Source organism: Oratosquilla oratoria, chromosome 22, assembly GCF_046742065.1.
Source record: "Oratosquilla oratoria isolate Oo_2021 chromosome 22, ASM4674206v1, whole genome shotgun sequence".
Lineage (NCBI taxonomy): Eukaryota > Metazoa > Arthropoda > Malacostraca > Stomatopoda > Squillidae > Oratosquilla > Oratosquilla oratoria.
In genome coordinates, this window is record NC_134798.1 from 4,482,919 (window position 1) to 4,502,659 (window position 19,741).

The 19,741-nt window shown below is 40.7% G+C and overlaps 1 protein-coding gene across 3 annotated transcripts in view; it reads left to right on the top strand.

Moving 5' to 3' along the window:
* Positions 1-19,741, top strand: part of LOC143037408 (death-associated protein kinase 1-like) — a 385,396-nt gene that overhangs the window by 169,735 nt on the left and 195,920 nt on the right. The window lies entirely within an intron of this gene.

Below are 19,741 nucleotides of genomic sequence, written 5' to 3' on the forward strand. Positions count from 1 at the left end.
ACTGGTGTTATTGACCATGTAATCAACTGAACTTTGTTTATGCAAATCTCCCCATCTGTTAGCCAGTCCGGAAGTGAGTGGGCTGAAGATGCTGGAGAAACCGTTAAAAACCGTTACGTAATGTCGTCGACTCGAAGGGAAAGGAGTCCATTCGATTTGCATAACGAAGGAGGATGTTTACAAGAAAATGGTTTTATTGGGCGGTATTCAGATTTTTTTTTTTTTTTTTTTTTTTTCAAGGTGGGGTGGGGGTGAGGGATTGTGTGTGTGTTGGATTGCTTCTTGACCGTTCCTGCGTTGGTCTCGTAACTCCCACCAATACAGTTACCAGAAGAAATTTGGTGACTTACAGGTTTCAATTCGGTAAGTACGATTACAAGTTATTTGGAAATTCGTTAACAAAAGTGGATAGTGAAAAAGATCTCGGCGTAATTATCAGTAACGACCTCAAATCATCCAAGCAGTGTATTTCAGCCTCTGAGAAAGCAAATAAGATTCTAGGACTGATTGCGCGATCTTTTGATTTCAAAAGTCCATCACTCATTAACAAGCTATATAAATCGTTAGTTCGTCCACATTTGGAATATGCTGTTTCCGTATGGTCACCGAATCTCATTAAAGACATTGACAGACTGGAAAAAGTACAACGGCGAGCCACAAAACTGATTCCAAATATCAAAAATAAATCATACGAAAATCGACTAAAACATATGAATCTGTTTTCCCTAAAAAAGCGTAGACTCAGAGGTGACTTGATACAGGTCTTTAAAATTCTAAAGGGTATTGACAACATCAAAAGTGACAAATTTTTTACATTGAATGAGAATCAGACAAGAAACAATGGTCTCAAATTGTCCGGAAATAGATTCAATTTGGAAGTAGGTAGAAACAACTTTGCCAACCGTGTAGTTAATGAATGGAATAAACTTCCTGCACAGGTAGTGCAATGTAGTTCAGTTCGAAGCTTTAAGAATCATTTATATAAATACCTAAGTAAGATGCTGTAATGATTTTAATTTATCTTATATTATTTGTTTTTGTTTTGTTGTCATTTTCTGTCTGATTTTCATTTATTATTAGTTATATGTCAATTTATTATTATTTACTATTTACCTGTTTGTTTATTATTTAACTATACCTATGCATTTATTTATGTATTTTATTTGTTATTTACATTATCATAGTTTTTATTTATCATTTTATTATTAATATGATTTTTTTTTTCGCATCCGACCTAGATATGGATCAAAAGGTCTCCTGTCGGCATGCTCCGCCTTTGTAATCCTTTGTAAAGCCACTTGGGCTGATTGAAGAGGTTTACTGTCAGGTACAATAGCTTTCAGGTCCTAAGGTTTCGTCTGTGATATCCAGTGCTTCTATACTTGATGACAATTAGAAAAAAAAAAAAAAATCCGGTAAGGAATGAGGTACTGACTGTGTCACTACAAAGAGTATGGTATTCAGACGAATGAAATAGTCTGGCGGCAGTTGGGATAAGAGTGAAAGTACCACACAGTTGGGAAGGGGTTTAATGTGAGAAGGTCACTGTCATATCTCCTTTTTCGAAAATTTAGCTCTCTCTCTCTCTCTCTCTCTCTCTCTCTCTCTCTCTCTCTCTCTCTCTCTCTCTCTCTCTCTCTCACTCTCTCGCTTGCTCTTTCGCACATTTCTGCTGTGGCACAATAACGAAAACAAACATTGAGAATGAAATATGAAAAGTGGAATTCCCTCACTTAAAGACCAATTTCACGGTCTTGAATTCGTGAGACCAGACCCGGGGCGCACCAGCAAGTAGCTCGGGGGAGACGGTGTGTGACCGCAGGCTGCGGCAACCGCTGCGGGGCGGGTCAGCCGCTCGCGGCTGTGGCTGGTCTCCTTGCGGATCAGTGAGACTGATCGATGGAAAGCGAGCCCTACACGATCAATATTATTGCACAATGTTATTGACGGTGTAGGGATGTCGGCATCGAAGAATAAAAATATACTTAAGTCATCAAGTGCACAGGCCTAACACTTGTGTCATTCTTCAGCACCGTCCCTATATCGTCAATGATATTGTAAAAATACGCAATATTGCGCGATAATATTGATCGTGTAGGGCCCACTTAAGACTTTTTTTCAACATGGGGACGCAGATCATGGGTAATTTTATTCAATGTAGATGTTTCCTTATACCCACCACGCCCACCCCATCTCCCGAGGTGGCTTTCCTTCGATTAGAATCCCCCGTCCTCTGGGGGTCACTTCCTTAACTGAATAGAGTTGTTTGGTCGAGTGCCGCTGCCAGGCCGCGGAACGGGATCCAGCGGAACGGACTGGAAAAGTACATAATGGAATGTTTTATTTACGTATTTATTTATTTATTTATTTATCTATATGTTTCTTATTTGTATATATGTATATTCATTTTTATTCATTCATATATATATATATATGTGTGTGTGTGTATGTATGTATGTATGTATGTATAATTGGAAATGATTTTCTGCTTACAACGATACACTTCTGAGGAACACGAACTGTTTGTTTGATTTTATTTGTTTATTTATATATTTTTATGTATTCATTTATTTATGTATAGTTTTATTCTTCTCACTACCGATACGAGATGCAGTATGCGTGACCTGTTGATGGCAACAGGACTTTGCTGGTGACGGTTAAGTAACGAACAGTTTCTATTTTAAAACCGGAGCGAGACACGGGGAGAGGTCAAAGTGATATGGCGTAGGCTTGAGTTGATAATCCCTACGCCACTGATGGCATTGCTCCCGGAGACGAATAAAATCGCCTGACGGCAGTGAAAGCGAAAGTCAAAATATCATTCGGCACGGAGGGCGTCAAGGGTATTTGATATGATGAGGAGACCAAGTATGGTCTAGTGCAGGGGTTCTCAAACTTTTTTGTCTGCGACCCCCTACAAATTACTTCGATAGTGTCGCGACCCACTTCCCCAACAACAATGAATTTCTGACAATCACTATAACGCATTTCCCTGTCTCCGTGTATCTGCTTGCCTGTCTATGTATGCATGTATGTATGCATGTAGCCTATGTACGTGCGCACGTATGTATGTATATATGCATGTACGTATGTAAGCTTGTATGGATCTCTGTCTTTCTCTCTCTCTCTCTCTCTCTCTCTCTCACCGTCTTTAAAGGCTGAACAACTTACCATTATTAATGGGAAGTATGGGCTTGCTTCTTGGAGCACAGCGTCTCCAGCCTTGGGGCGATGCTGGAAACCGCAACAAATAGATCATCCTAGACACGAAGTCGTGATCGGTACTTGTTTCTTTTTTTATGTATGTTAGTGCGGAAAATGTAACTTCATAAAGGTAGGTCGATCCGAAAGGCGTCAGTAAATTCATTGCGGTCTTGGATAATCCTGGATATTCTTCTGCCACTGATATCCAAAACTTGTCCAGTGTTGTCGACTCAAACTTCATCCTCCAGATCTCATGGTAAGTGACTCCCGGTAGCAGTGAACGGCTGTCGAATCCAGTCATGTTGTTGTAGAGTTGTCTCTTCCTTGAAGTACTTTTTGAAGTGGTCAAAGAGGCTTCGAAGGTGAGTGGCGATGGCTCCTCTCATGTTATCCAAACATGCGTGTAATTCATTCTCTTCAACGAATTCTACCAGCAAGGGAAATATTTCAACATTTCCCTCTTCAGATCTCACAGCCCATTGTTCTAGCTTCCTTCTGAATGCATTTACTTTGTCGGACATTGTCAAAATGTTTGTGTTTGGGGCTTGTATTGACAAGTTCAGCTCATACAGTTTTTCATATATGCTTGCAAGATATGCAAGTTTTGCTAGCCATATGGAGTCACACAAATGAACACTGAGTGTTCACGATCTCGATCGCGACCCCTCTGGGGGTCGGGACTCCACTTTGAGAACCTCTGGTCTAGTGCATGCTATTGTAATTGTTACACTATTACAGACATATACGGTGCTTACGCACACACACACACACACACACACACACACACACACACACACACTCACTCACTCTGTGGCGCGGTTGGTAGAGTCCCAGACTGTCAGTACGGCGGTGCCGGCGGGACCTGGTTCGAATCTTGCCCAGGGCTGAAATTATTTCAGCATCGCTGCGCTTCGAGTCGTTACTCCAACTCGCGGGCGGGGAGTTGGGTGTGCGCGTGTAAGATCATAGATTGGTCATACGAGCTCTGAGCTCTGAGCTCTCTTCCGGGAGAGAATTAGCTGTCGATCACGAGTCCAACACGTGATCCAAAGACCAAGGTGAATCACACACGCACGCGCGCGCACACACACACACACACACACACACACACACACACACACACACACACACACACACACACACACACACGTGCATTTAGTAGCCAAGTAGTGATCGCTGAAAAGTGGTTGTTTTAAGAGAAGACAACTATGGATATGGATGACAGGCGGTAAGGGACATGGAACTGTTTAGTGTAGGCCTTATGGTCTTTTACAGCCCCCTTTATTCTTATGTTCTTAAGCATATGCCTGAATGTATACAATTTATGTGATAAATATACAGCGACCTTGCCGCCATTCAGCATTCGTGATGGCGGTAAGGGAGTTGAGCCAGACTCTCGTGGGATCCGGCTGAAAGCGAACGCTCTTGGCCTGAATTTCAGCCTGATATTGACTTCAGGAAAAAGACCATTCACGACTGAGGCACCTTTCCTCGGAGAACACAGATGTCGTACTCGAAATAGTCACCCTCAGTAACTCACCAGTATTACATTACCTTACTCTCCATGGCTCACCCTCAAGAACCTTCTTCAAAAAATAGTCACCCTTAGTAACTTATCCTTATTACCTTGCCCTCAGTGGCATACCTTAAAAATCTCACCCTTCATGTCTCGTTCTTAATACCTCACCCTCACGTATTGCTCATCCCCGCACCCTTTCGGAATGTCCACAGCTTCTTTATGTTCTTTGTAGAGTTGAAGATCTCTCACCGCGAGGGCACCAGACATTCAGGAACGTCTGGCTCCTTTTAGGAGTGTGGCGATTAATCGGCAATCGGCAAGAATCGGTACCCTTTGCCCACCCCGACCCTCCCCTCCCTCTATGTATGGGGCCTTTTACACTACGCGGTTTCTCGCCGCATCTAAAAGGGGTCCGGGCCCGGTCACAGCAGTCGACTGATATATAATCTGTGTGTCCCTCTTCACATTGTGCGGGTGCGCGGGTAATGGACCGATCTGGGCCAGGATGCAGTTGCGGCGTCCCACTGGCGGTGGCGCCGCATTGGACTGTTTCAGTCGGAGGGCCTGTGTGTCCCCTAATTACGAAGAGACATCTTTCGATCGAAAATGGGGAACGATTTCCATTTATAGCATTCGAATTTATATACTTTATACTTCATGTACCCCCCCCCAACACACACACACATACGTCTCTACGGTACAGTGGTACCGTTCTCGACAGCTAATTGAGCATTCCGAGTTCGAGTCCCGCCCAAGGCTGAAAAAAAAATCTCTGAACTGCGAGCCGGCGCTCGAACTCTGGTGGGCAAATATGTGTGTGTGTGTGTGTGTGTGTGTGTGCGTGTGAGTGTGTAAGGTCAGCATTACCCATCGATCGTGCCATATATGAGTTCTGAGCTCTCATGAGGGAAGGTAATAGCTGTCGATCACGAACCCAACACATGATCGAAGACCGCGGTCGATCGCACGCACACACACACACACACACACACACACACACACACACACACACACACACACACACACACACACACACACACCTATTTTGTATATGGAGTTCGATTCCTAATGGCCATGGACGTACAGGGCCAACCAGAGCGTTTCGGGTAATCACTGGTGTTCTGGGGAGATGTCGTTTCAACAAGAGGAATTCAGTCCACCTCCCACTTTTTATAGCAACCGCTCAATGGAATACTCAGGTCTTTGTTGCTGAGGGCGCCTTACATTTTTGTTTTTTGCTTTTGCGCCTGTGTCCATTCGATCTTCAATGGGACTATTTCAGGATTTTTTTTGTATGCGTGTGTGTGTATTCACCTCGGATCTGCTGCAGCCTCTGTCGAGACAGCCAGACACCACCCTACGGCAGCGAGCTCAGAGCTCATTATTTGCCGATCTCTGGGTAGGTCTGAGACCACTCACACACCACACTCCGGGACAGCAAGGTCACAACTCCTTGACTAACGTCCCGTACCTACTCCCTGCTAGGTGAACAGGGGTTAAACGTGAAAGGAGACAAACCCAACTTATCTCCGCCCGGCCGGGGAATCGAACCCCGATTCTCTGTCTTGTGAGGCCAGTGTTTTACCAATCCGCCACCGAGTGTGTGTGTGTGTGTGTCTGTCTCTGTGTGTATTTGTGTTTTGTATGCGCAGGTTTGTATGTGTTTGTTTCATGCAACTTAATGTATGTTTACTTGTGAGTCTAGGTTCAGTGCGTGTGCGTAGATGCAAATATATAGATTCACCTTGGTCTTTCACCTTGGTCTTTGGATCACGTGTTGGACTCGTGAGCTCAGAGGTCGTATGTCCGATCTATGGGTAATGCTATGTGTGTGGGCGTGTGTATGTGTGTGCATACGGATTTAACGTGTGCTCTTACATATACGTATATTTTCTTTATATTTTTTATTCTTATAAACAGTTGTTTGAATGATAAATTCTTAATTCTTGATATAAAAAAATAAAAACTTTGTACTCTTATCCACGAGTGTACTCATTCAAATGTAGCTACACACAAAGTTTGATAATTACATGTCAGTTTGAAAAAAGGGGAGGTGTAGAGAGAGGAAGGAGAGCGAGAGAGAGAGAAAGAGAGAGATAGAGAGACAGATAAAGAGTCAAAGGAAAACAGAATGCCAAACAAATATAGGCAGTGTCCAAGGTAAAAAGAGAAATGGAAAAAAAGAGAAGAAAGATATAGTCAGGCAGGCAAAGAGAGCGAGAGAAAGGAGCGCCGTGTTTGTCCAGTTTTCGAGAGTCAAAGACAAGAATGAAGGGAAGGAAGGAAGGAAGGAAAGCCCGTTGGTTTGGCACTGGTTGCCATGGCTACAGCGGGAGCATAAATAGTGCCAAGTTGCAACGCAGGAGCAATGGCACTGTGCACCAAAGCTTTTCCTACCTGGCCGATGCCAGTATCCTCTTTATGGCACTCTCAGACTGAGGAGTGCCGGCGCCAGGAGGCATTGAATACTCACCAGTGCCATCACCTTTGACCTCGGACACCCATGGGACTTGAGAGTCTCACTCGTAGCCTTGGGGGATCGAACTCGTGACTTCAGCTTGGCACTCAGTCGGGCTGCGGGTCAGCGGGGATCTTCGAGGGGTCACGGAGGAGATGGATGGAAGGAAAAGGATCACTCGGCAGGAGAGGGCATCGCCACGGAGAGGAACAGAATCGTACGGGGTTATAGAGAACACGAGAACAAGTTCTCCAGTGTGGGGAAAAATTGACTTAGGCGGTTTGAACACAGTATGCTGGTTAACCTCACCTGTCCTAAGAGGTTTAGAGTAACCAACTTAGGACGAAAATAGTTATATGATAGAGGCGGAAGTAAGATTTTATCCATCTAGTAGCAGCTTTAGACAGTAAAGTGAGGGCTTGAATGAGACACGTGGGGCGGATTAACCTGGGCTAATCCTCACGAAGGCCAAAAGTAAGAGATGGACTCTACAGTATATCAAGGTTCTCAGCCAGGGAGTGGATGGGGATCTAGAAGGGTGAGTGGGGCTGTGCGACGTATTAGTGTTTCCTGCAAACACACACACACACACACACACACGCCCGGCCGGGCGGAGACAAGTTGGGTTTGTCTCCTTCCACGTGTAGCCCCTGTTCACCTAGCAGCGAGTAGGTACGGGACGTTAGTCAAGGAGTTGTGACCTTGCATTCCCGGTGTGTGGAGTGTGAGTGGTCTCAGACCTACCCAGAGATCTGCTAATAATGAGCTCTGAGCTCACTGCCGTAGGGTGGTGTCTGGCTGTCTCGAAAAGAGGCTGCAGCAGATCCGAGGTGAATACACGTGATTGTGTGTGTGTATATATATATATATATATATATATATATATATATATATATGTATGTATATATATAATAGGAATGTTTTATTTTGTAGCGCATTTGTAAAATAAGACTTATTGACCCACTGTCAGAGAATGAGTTAAGATGGACAGAAATTCTGTATATTTCGACAACCATCTGTGGTCCTTTTCAGCAGAATGATGAAGAGGACCAAAAATAGTGGTCAATATATACAGAGTTTCTGTCCATCTTATCTCATTCTCTGACAGTGGGTCAATAAGTCTTATATATGTATATATATATATATATATATATATATATATATATATATATATATGTGTATATATATATGTATATATATATATGTATATATGTATGTATATATATACATAAATAATATATATATATGTATATATGTATGTATATACATATATATATATTATATATATGTATATTATATATATATGTATGTGTATGTACGTGTATATACGGTATGTGTGTGTATATATATATATAATTATATAGGTGTGTATACATATATATAGATGTGTGTATGTATATATATGTAATATATATATATATATGTATATGTATTATGTATATATATATATTATTTATATATATTGTATATATATATATACATATATATACATATATATACATATATATATGTATATATATATATCATATTTATATATATATATATATGTATATACATATGTATGTATATATGTATGTATATATATTGTATATATATGTGTATATATATATGTATATATATGTATATATATATATATATATATATATATATATATATATTTATATATATATATATGTATATATATGTATATATATATATATATATATATATATATATATATATATATATATATATATACATATACATATACACTTTCCAGGCCGGGCGTGTGTGTCTGTCCTCATTTCCTGTGCTGAATAAAATGTTGTTTTATCCAGAAAAAGAATGTCATTGTCCTTTAGGCGGATCAGTCTTGACACTGCCTCTCGTGTCCGGATACCTTTGGTTTTATTACATTTTATTTTAATTTGTTTTTATTTTATTTTGCTTCATTTTATCTATTTTTTTATTTTTCTTTTATCCCATGCGTTTTGAATATTTGAGCCGAGCATTGCCTCTCGACACCTGTATACAATGTCGAAGGACTCCACGACACCTGCTCCGAGACACGTGTTTAAGCTCATGGGGACACGTGCACAACTGGACATTTGTACCTGAATTCATAAAGCATCGGTCACTCTGGTTTTGTGTGAACCCAGACATCTTGAGGTTTGCCGGGGGCGTTCTATGTATTTTTTTATTTTTGATTATTGTGTTATTTTTTTTATTTATTTATATTTCGTTTTTATTGTGTAATCATTCATTGTTCTTATATAGTTATATTTTATTCATATGAATATTATTTCCATATTTTGATTATCTTTATATTGTATTTATTGATATATTTATGAATTTCTTTTTTATTCTTGTGTTCCTTATCAAGGTAGTATTAATAGGGCGTTCCAAAATCCTCGATCGCGGAAAACGGACGGAATTAGGGCTCTAGAATGGAATTAAGTTCCAGACACTGATTCTACACATTCTCAGCTCTCTCCAATATTTTTTTTCTGCTCAAATTGGACTGTTTTTCATGATTTTAGCAGAGATTGATATGTCCCTATTTCTCCTTTTTCCAGAGTTGTTTTGAATGTGCCGCCAAGAATGTTTACTTTGATAAACTAGGCGGCAGCACAAAAAGTCCCCTGCGTATTTCATTTCACTATAATTAGTGCAAACGAGTTTTAGAATTTAAATTTATTCATAAAACTGATTATTTTTATGTGAATGAATGTTGAACTACAAAGAAGTACAATTTTATTGTTTTATTATTTACAAATATGCAAAGTGAGGTATTAATCAAACTTTATTATTCAAAGTTGGAAACATTCACGGGATGTAGTCTACCAATCATACATAATTATAACATTAATTTCCAGACATCAAAAGCCAAATACCACCAGCAAAGAAACACGAACACTGAAGTAATTGGTATGAGTTGTTTTTAGATTTAGGGGTGTAGTAAGATAAGTGTATAGGGTGTTTACAGGCTTCTATAAAAGCTGCACTACAGGAATAATAAATAGATAAATTCTACTAGGGACACTCAAATAGCCGCCACATCAGTCATCTACAGTAAAGCTTACCACCATCAGATATCTGAAACATAAGATTCTACTCACATGCAATTAGTTCATATGTAAAGTACAGAAGAAAGATGCGAAAATATTTGTGATTGAATCACATTTTGGTTTTCACACCAGCTAAAACACATGTGAACACGTATAAGCTGATAACCACGTGTTTTGAGCCCTGTGAGTTGTTATTGATTAATCAAAACAGTGTTATGCAAATTCTTATTTATCATAATTTCATTGTTACTTATAAGGTGGCTAAAATACCCAGTTTAATTTTCTTTTAAAGTGTTTAGAACATTAATGTAACAGTTTATTTGAAATGAAATTAGCCAGAATTAGCCGTTCCCTGAAACGGGAAGTTATTTAAAAGATCCAGGAAGCAGAAAAGGGGTAGGTAAAAACACACACACACACACACACACACACACACACACACACACACACACACACACACACACACACACACACACACATATATATATATATATATATATATATATATATATATATGTACAACATTGAATGGGTCCCAGTGATTAGAGATACATTTTAACAACCACAATGCACTTTAATTCTAAGCCATCAAAGGCCAGTATGCTTGAAATTGAAATGTGGTACTGCCCAGGACTCGAACCGGGCAACCTCATGACAAGTGCGATAGTGACTTTCCAACTAGGCCATCAAGAGAGATATAAGCTAAGCGCATTATTTCTTATATATTTGTATGCTCGAGTTACACATATATGAATTTTTTGCGCTCAACCCATCTCCACTATGATAGTACAATTGGAAGTATACGAAAGCGGGAAAGTATTTGTACAACATGAATGGGTCCCAGTGATAAGAGATCCATTTTAACAACCACAATGCACTTTAATTCTAAGCCATCAAAGGCCAGCATGCTTGAAATTGATGGCCTAGTTGGAAAGTCACTATCGCACTTGTGATGAGGTTGCCCGGTTCGAGTCCTGGGCAGTACCACATTTGAATTTCAGTGTTGTACAAATACTTTCCCGCGTTCGTATACTTCCAATTGTACTATCATAGTGGAGATGGGTTGAGCGCAAAAATTTCATATATGTGCAAACAAATATATAAGCATACAAATATATAAGAATATATGATAATATAATGATATATAATATATAGCCAGAATTAGCCGTTCCCTGAAACGGGAAGTTATTTTAAAAAAAATCCAGGAAGCAGAAAAGGGGTAGGTAAAACACACACACACACACACACACACAAAAAAAACACACACATATATATATATATATATATATGTATACACACACACACACACATATATATATATATATATATATATATATATATATATGTACAACACTGAATGGGTCCCAGTGATTAGAGATACATTTTAACAACCACAATGCACCTTAATTTTAAACCATCAGAGGCCAGCATACTTGAAATTGAAATGTGGTACTGCCCAGGACTCGAACCGGGGAACCTCATGACAAGTGCGATAGTGACTTTCCAACTAGGCCATCAAGATAGATGTAAGCTAAGCGCATTATTTCTTATATATTTGTATGCTCGAATTACATACACATATATGAAATTTTTGCGCTCAACCCATCTCCACTATGATAGTACAATTGGAAGTGTACGAACGCGGGAAAGTATTTGTACAACACTGAATGGGTCCCAGTGATAAGAGATACATTTTAACAACCACAATGCACTTTAATTCTAAGCCATCAAAGGCCAGCATGCTTGAAATTGATGGCCTAGTTGGAAAGTCACTATCGCACTTGTCATGAGGTTGCCCGGTTCGAGTCCTGGGCAGTACCACATTTGAATTTCAGTGTTGTACAAATACTTTCCCGCGTTCGTATACTTCCAATTGTACTATCATAGTGGAGATGGGTTGAGAGCAAAAATTACATATATGTGCATACAAATATATAAACATACAAATATATAAGCATACAAATATATAAGAATATATAATAATATATAATATATAATAATATATAATATATAATAATATATAAGAATATATGATAATAAATATATAAGCATACATATATATAAGAAATAATGCGCTTAGCTTATATCTCTCTTGATGGCCTAGTTGGAAAGTCACTATCGTACTTGTCATGAGGTTGCCCGGTTCGAGTCCTGGGCAGTACCACATTTCAATTTCAAGCATGCTGGCCTTTGATGGCTAAGAAGTAAAGTGCATCGTGGTTGTTAAAATGTGTGTATATATATATATATATAATATATATATATATATATATAGAGAGAGAGAGAGAGAGAGATTGTTAAACTATTTACTGAAAAAAATCTGAACTTCGTAGATGGTCCATATAAGTTTAACTCGTTCAAGATTTATAATGTTCAAATCTAAGGAATCCCACCCACGGTACAATTTTGTCTTGAGGCCGCCGGACAGATCTGGTCGGATCCTACCAGATTAGATCATGTATGTGGATCGGGTCAACCAAAAATCAGTACATGCACGATCCAATCTGGTTGGATCCGACCAGATCTGTCCATTGGTCGCCAGACCAGATCGTACCGTAGATGGGGTTCCTATGAGGCCATCATGGGATGTAGAATACTATTGGCGTAATACGATATCAGTTTTGTACACCTGTATTTACCTGAGCAGATGCACTCCCTTCGGTTGACTACTGTCAGGAGATGAACAGTCATTTTTAGAAAACATAAGAAAGATAAAGTGACGGCCCTACGACAGGAGGCGCTGAGGAGTAGCTGCGGCTGAAGCCGTCACCTTTGCCCTGTTATGCGATTGGACTGTTAGAGCAGGTAACTGTCACTGCTGGGAGTCCGAAAAAATTGCGGGGCTCGAACCCGCAACTGTGCGAGTGCGAAACCTGCACGCTTCCGATCACTTCCCCAGGAAATAGAAATTGATCTGATATTCACATTAAACCATTAGTCGCTGGACGGGTTTCCATCAGTCAATCAGCCATTCCAAGTCCACTGCTGAACAAAGGCCTCTTCCAACTTCTGCCACGCCACTCCTGCAAGATTCTCTATCTGGTTTCACTCTTCCACGTCTCTTATCACACGACATCCAGATGAGCTTCCCTCAGCTGAATAAAATCGTTTGACGGCAGTCGGGAGGATCAGTATGGAAAACAAAGACGCTCCTGGATGGCTTAAGAACAAGATCCACACATGTTGGCCCCTGATTGGTCGATGCTTTGGCCAGTCAGGTATCAGGGTATGAATGTCGGGGGCTATGGCATTTTGACGTCTACATTTTTTCCCATTCAGCTGAAAAAAATCGCCTGGCGGGAACCAGAATAAAAACATGAGAGCCGAAGAATGACATCATATTGTTGACTGACGTCAGGTTCCTCCTGAGGAGAATAAAATCGTCAGGCGGCAAGGGTCGACTGATCGATTTGCTCTTCTTATTTGTTCATATTCGCACCAGACGGCCTTATTCAATAAAAGGGCCACCATTGTAGCCGTATTAGATTCTTTTTGTGTTTATTCTGTCTCCAGGGGTTTTTATTCAGCAGCAGCAGGGTGGGAGGAGTTTATACAGATGCTAAAGGAGGTTCCAGCGTCTCCAAATGACCCCGGGATCAAAGCTTGACGGATTTTTGTTTTGGCGACCATCGATTTTATTCAGCTGAAAATAAGATTTATGAAATGTCAGGGTTTTTTTCCGCGCTATGGAAGGGGTTGCCAAAGGATCACAGGGCCTTTTGTCGTCAGGTCACTTGGTAGAGCCTTTGCTGTTGGGTCAATTGGTGTCTATTGTTAGCTTGATGAATAAGGAGAGATTCAGTGGTACCTCCTGTCCTTCACCGTGGTACCAGGCAACGTTGTTGTCCCATGTATGTGCCACTCAAATCGGCTTGATCTGTATTAGCCCCGCTCATTTCTCCCTGTTGACGTATTTTATTGGGCGACTAGGTGGTGGAATGGGGGAGGATTAGAAACCGATCTTGGCTCTCTCCACAATGTGTGTAATCCGCCATTGGCATAAAAAATGGGGTGAAGTCTATTTTGTGTCCTATTTGCGTCTTCTCTCCAGTGACGTCACTTGGCCACGCCCACATGCACGTGAGCGTATTTGATATTCCCGGGATCTTTGATGACGCTACATTATTATAAAGTTCGTGTTTCTTTTTATTATATTTCGTTTATTTTTAATATGCTTTTCTTTTGTTTATATTTAGTTTATTTCGTTTTATAATTTTTAAGATCCTAAACAGAACCTCCTCGACCCCTCAGCGATATTGCGTGTGGCTCTCGATGACGTCATATGATCACGTGACCGAACCAATCAAGCATCGCCAGTCAGCCAACCAGGAGTCAAGGCGTGAATTGTGGGCGGGGACTAATTTGAATATAGAAAATAAACATATTCATTGCTCTTCTGGCATGCAAAATCGAGAGCCTCGGCTCTGGACACGGTGTGCATTGGGTACAGGCGACTGGTTGTTCTAGCACAGGGGTTCTCATTAGGGGTGAAATTCACCCCCAGGGGTGAATTTTGGGTTTTCTGGGGGTGATTTGTGACCACAGTCAGTCTACGGGGTGAGGAAAGCAGTTATAGGTTTTGGCCTAACTGGCCTGTCACCTGGGCTAGAATTATACTAATATGGGAAAAATATATACTAATTTGGAAAAAATAAAAGGGTTTTTAGTAATATTTGCATATTATTTAGAATGCACTTTTTGAAACAGGCAATCTTGGAAAGGAGGGGGAATGACATTCAGACAAATGGTGAAAGGGGTGAATGGGCCAAGTAAGGCTGAGAACCCTTGTATCTAGCACTTAAGGCAAAGGTGACGGATATAATCGCAGATATAGTGCGATGTGTATATATATATATGTATAATATATATATATATATATATATATATATATATATATATATATGCGTTTCCTTCAACAAGTAATTGTAGGATTTTCTCTGCTGTCAGAATTTTTTTGAAGACCGGCAATTTTATTCAACTGAGGGAGGCATGTCTGCATGTGCGATCAGACATATTTATATCGTCTTTGGAACATGTTTAGAGAAATTTAATATGATTTCATATTTGGAACATGCTTGTAGCATATTTGAGACATGTTTGTAACAGTGGACACGTACACAACAGTCTTTGGACAAATTTATGTTTTGTCGGAGTTTCTTCAAACTTGTCAGCAACAGATTTGAGGCAACGAGAAGACAGGTGCTGTCAACATGTCAGATACAGCTCTGGAAACTAATGTTCCAGACAAGTTGTCAACTTGTTCGTGTCAGTGTGTTATTATTTTTTTATCTTATTTTTGTATGTGGGGAAAAATGAAGACGGTGGACAAGCAACAAGAGCAAGAAGTGGAGGAGGATGTAGTTGAGGAAGAAAGGTAGAAGTTGGAGGAGATGAAAAAGAAAGGAATGGAAGAAGACAGTGAAGAAGCACAAGGTGGAGTAAATAGAAAGCATAACTGACATACGCGCTTATACACACACACACCCACACACACACACACCCACACACACACACACACGTGTATATATATATATATATATATATATATATATATATATAGATAGGGTAGTTCCAAAAGTAATGCCTCCTATTATTTTCCTCGTAACTCAGAAAGGTGTAGAGCTACGAATACGAGAGTAGCACCATTAAAACGAGCGAACATTTTTGCTCAATGATTTATTTCTCCACGCAATTGCCCCCCTTGTCAGTGCACTTTGGCAGCGATGGTCAAGGGCCTGTACATGGCTCTCCGGAGCGCGACTTGTCACATCTCTGTTGCCACTCCGGAATCAACGGACCCATCGCCTAACCATGCTGACATCAATTGCCTCGGCTTCGTAAACGTTCACCAGACGCCAGTGAATGTCGATTGGTTCCACTTCTGGGTGGAGGAATTCAGTGATGTATCTCTGCTTCTGGAGCAGATTATTGACGGGTTAATTTATTAGACTGCCTCACCGTCAATATCTGCAGCAGGGAGATGAAAATTTCAGGTTATGAGCGCGAAGGTTCCGTCACCATAATGCCATAAAATATCCCCATGAATCCCTTGGTGCAGAATACAAAAATAGGAGGCATTACTTATATACAGTATATATATAACCTGTTGACGAACATTAGTGATAAATGACTACATGTATAGAGACGGAGAGATAATGAAAAATATCAAAGAACCAATATGGAATATGTAGTGTAAAGAAAAAGTGGAAGAAAAACTGTCCTCACTAGAAGAGGAAAAAAATAGAGAGGTAGCTTGATTATAGTGTTCAGATAAGTGAAAGGTGTGGATAAAAACTGACAAATATCTTGGTTTTGGAACGGGTAAAGATGAAAAAACGGACAAATGAGCCAGTTCGTGGAATAGCCGCAATCTGAAAAATATACAAATTTAAGATTGGTTGATGTGGGCAAAAGCGGAATTCCACGAGTGTAACTTTATTTGAACATTATAAATGGGTAAATGCGATTAGGTACACATACGAGCGCGCGCGCGCACACACACATACACGCGCGCGCGTGCGCGCAGAAAGAGGGGAGGGGGAGGGAAGGGGATTTGGAATGGTGTAAATCATCGAGTTTGTTAACCTTGGTCTTCCCAATGGGATGTGGCTTGTTAGGCTTCGTCGGCGACCCGAAAAGAACGGGTATATCATCCAGTTGTTTTACTCGGTTCGGTGAACGGACATTAATCTCGATTGAATAATTTGGCGGCAACCAGAATAAAATCGGTGGAGTATGACATCGTGGGGGAATGGTGAAAGAGACAAGATGTGTATCCTGGAGAGACACACACACACACACACACACACACACACACACACACACACACACACACACACACACACACACACACACACACACACACACACACACACACACACACCGACTCTGGAGCAAAGAAGAGAGAGAGGCGACCTACTGACCATCAGCAGAATCATGAAAGGCACATAAATACTTGATAGAGAGGACTTGTTATACTGGGACAAGAGAAGCAAGAGGACATGGAAAGAAAATAAAAAAACATAGCTACAGAAGAGATCTGAAGAAAAATAGTTTTCCACATAGAGTGGTGGACACTTGGAACAAACGGGACAATGAAATAGTGTGCGCAAAAACCATTCATGAGTTTAAGAGCAAACTAGACACTGCGAGATACGAGCGTAGCTCCCCTTCCCGCAAAATACAACTAGGTAAACACACACACACACACACACACACACACACACACACACACACACACACACACACACACACTGCAGCAGATCCGAGGTGAATACACACAGACAACACCTGGCGCAGTGGTAAAGTTCCTGGCTGCCACTACGGCGGTCCGAGTTCGAATCCCGCCCAGGGCTGAAATGATTTCAGTATCGCTGAGCTGCGGGTCGTTACTCCAACTTTTGTGTGCGGGGAGTTGTGTGTGTGTGTGTGCGTGTAAGGTCACAGCCGTACCCATAGATCGGTCATACATATGAGCTCTGAGCTCTCTTCCGAGATGGAAATAGCTGTCGATCACGAGTCCAGCACGTGATCCAAGACGTGAATCTCTCTTTCTCTCTCTCTCTCACACACACACACACACACACACACACACACACACACACACACACACACACACACACACACACACACACACACCAAAGTGGGTGGCCGAATCAGAATGTAGTTGAAGTACATCATATACATACACATATATATATATATATATATATATATATATATATATACATATATACATACGTACATATATACATATGTATGCTGGAAAAACACTGGAAGCGTGTGTTCTTGAAAATGCAAGGTTGACCACGAAGAAAAACTATTAAAGCAGAGCGCTTTCGTGTATTCACATCTTCAGTGCAAATAATACATGTATTATTTGCACTGAAGTACATCATATACATACATATATATATATATATATATATACATACATATATGCATACGTACATATATACATATGTATGCTGGAAAAACACTGGAAGCGTGTGTTCTTGAAAATGCAAGGTTGACCACGAAGAAAAACTATGAAAGCAGAGCGCTTTCGTGTATTCACATCTTCAGTGCAAATAATACATGTATTATTTGCACTGAAGATGTTAATACACGAAAGCGCTCTGCTTTAATAGTTTTTCTTCGTGGTCAACCTTGTATACATATGTATATACATACGTACATACTTGCATACATACATACACCAAAAGGCCTTTTCCCTCTTATTAAGGTGGTGGGCCTGACATATACGGATAATTAAATCACTGCAGGGACAGACCGCCCGGTATAGACATGACACGACCTCTTATGACCTCGTGACCTCTAGGTCAACAAGGTGTTGCCAATTAGAGTCCAAGAACTTTATGACCCAGTTTGCCCCAATTTGCGTGAAGGGAACCACCGTATCCTCCACCCAGTCTCCACGTCCCCCTTCCTTACCATGGGGCGAGGGTGGGGGGGATGAATGAAATAGTTTGACTAAAAAGAAAATTGCCACTCAATACAGAAGGGGTTGATGGAAGAATTGACGCGCTTCCCAAGGATCGATCTTCTTCTTCTTCTTCTTCTTCTTCTTCTTCTTCTTCTTCTTCTTCTTCTTCTTCTTCTTCTTCTTCTTCTTCTTCTTCTTCTTCTTCTTCTTCTTCTTCTTCTTCTTCTTCTTCTTCTTCTTCTTCTTCTTCTTCTTCTTCTTCTTCTTCTTCTTCTTCTTCTTCTTCTTCTTCTTCTTCTTCTTCTTCTTCTTCTTCTTCTTCTTCTTCTTCTTCTTCTTCTTCTTCTTCTTCTTCTATGCATAGGGCGAGGAGGCACCGAAACTCCAACAGGGTCTTATTCATGGGACTCATGGGATTTTTCTCAGTCTCATGGAGACCGATCCAAAACTGAAGAAAATAGCTGCCATATCTAAACCTTTCGTTGCCCATGTGTGTGTGTGTGTTTGGGGGTGGGAGGCTTCCCTGTGCAGAATAAAATCGCATGGCGATAGCAAGAACAAATAATCCGTAAAAAACCGTGGAAGGAGTTGAAGTGGGTTTTGTGTATAATCGTCTTTTGCTGTACTATTCTTGCTTGGCAAACGATATTTACCTGTCACATGCAAACGCGTTTGATGTTCGCGTAGGCAGAAGTAGTGGTAACAAGAAATGGAAGTGTATCCATTTATCTTGCATTTTTATTCACATCATAAGACGGTCTTCTCACACTCGGCCAGAACATCCCAGTCCTTGTGGTACAAATATATGATGGACAAGTATTGTATGCTGGACTTTGATTAGCCCCACTAACCCTCGTAATATGTTGTCCAACACAGATACATGTAGGTTAATTTGGCTGCAGCGGTATCGTAAGTAGAATTGTTCAACCCCTTCGCTTTGGTGCCTTCTTTAACATGTTCTGTTCAGGCAGACACCATGCGATTTTATTCAGCTGAGAATTACAAGTGCGCAGTTGTATGTGCATGGAGTTGCTCGAACCATTTGTATGGTGGATTGGGCAATCTAACTGGGTGTGAGGGGCGGTTGG